The sequence below is a fragment of the Cyprinodon variegatus genome, unplaced genomic scaffold (assembly GCF_000732505.1).
Source record: "Cyprinodon variegatus isolate N-32 unplaced genomic scaffold, C_variegatus-1.0 Scaffold41, whole genome shotgun sequence".
Taxonomy (NCBI): Eukaryota; Metazoa; Chordata; class Actinopteri; order Cyprinodontiformes; family Cyprinodontidae; genus Cyprinodon; species Cyprinodon variegatus.
In genome coordinates, this window is record NW_015150494.1 from 63587 (window position 1) to 64848 (window position 1262).

Below are 1262 nucleotides of genomic sequence, written 5' to 3' on the forward strand. Positions count from 1 at the left end.
TGTGGAGGAATTTTGGTCCACACTCTCTGGTATCATTTTATAGCATGGTCAAAAAGGTTGGTGTGTTAGCCTCTAAAAGGTCAACCCACTCCTGACCTTTGACTAGGCCAATCCCAAACCATTATTTTAGAACTTTCTTGTAGCCTATCGGGGGTGCACGTACATGGCCAGACATTCAGGGTCTTGTATTGGAGAGCCAGCCATCCATGTCCAAGCAGTCCCACACCATCACCCTCCCACCACCATGTTTTACATTCTGTTTCTAAAGTAATCCATATATATATACACCAGATGTAACAAGAAGTTTGTTCTCTCTCCCCCGGTGTTGTTTTTGACAGCCATCTTAGATTAAGTCTTAGTCTCAGTCTTCAGGAAGAAAACTATCATTAGTTTTAGTCGCATTTTTGTCAATACTATATGTGATAGTTTTAGTCCTTTTATGTTGCATTTCATAAAAACAGTTAACTTTTACAATATACAGATTCTTTACCAGACTGACAGCCCTTGCCTAGCTAGATACTACAGTTGCTGGGTATAGAATGCTGCCATGCAGTTCATCATTGCTGTTGGGCAGAAAACTGATTTCTATCATTAAAAAAATTATGAATAAATACCGTACTTTTTAAAAAGGTGTCTCACATAAGTTTTGAAAATAGCAGAGCTAGTTCAACACAACATATTGGCTATTATAGCAGACAGCCAATAACAAAATGTTCAATAAAGGAATGGTTTTAGACATATATGGTTTCCATCCAAAAAAAACACTTCCTGATCTACTATGAATCATGCATTACACACAGATCAATAAAATCTTTATTGCAAAGCAAAGAACAAAAACATTCTTCTTTCTACTCTGGGAATTTTGGCTTTATTTCTTCAATTTACCTCTTGGTTACTGATGCTCAGGTGTCAAAGTAGATTTAAATTCATAGGGGTTTGGTATAAAAAATACAGAGAGAACCCACGTAAATTCCTTGTAATCCCATGGCAATCCAGACCTAAACTGAACGAATATTCTAACTAAAATGTGGAAATATTCAAAGGAAGCAGAGAAAATGTTTTAATGATAATACAAGGAAACATTCACATCATATTTGAATAAAAGGAAACAATATAAATGATTACAGCAGTTTGTGAGGGTGCACTTGTGCATGTAAAGTTTATCTATAGAGAAAATGCTCAATAGTGGTTGTGGAGAGCCGAAGAGGCGCCCCCCCCCCAGAGTACTGAGTCCAGCACCGGGAGACCCAAAGCCCCAGATG

At 37.6% G+C, this 1262-nt stretch overlaps 1 protein-coding gene across 1 annotated transcript in view; it reads left to right on the forward strand.

Annotated features, from left to right (window-relative positions):
* Positions 1-1262, forward strand: part of LOC107081805 (uncharacterized protein CXorf23-like) — a 12565-nt gene that overhangs the window by 8523 nt on the left and 2780 nt on the right. The gene's annotated exons all lie outside the window — the stretch shown is intronic.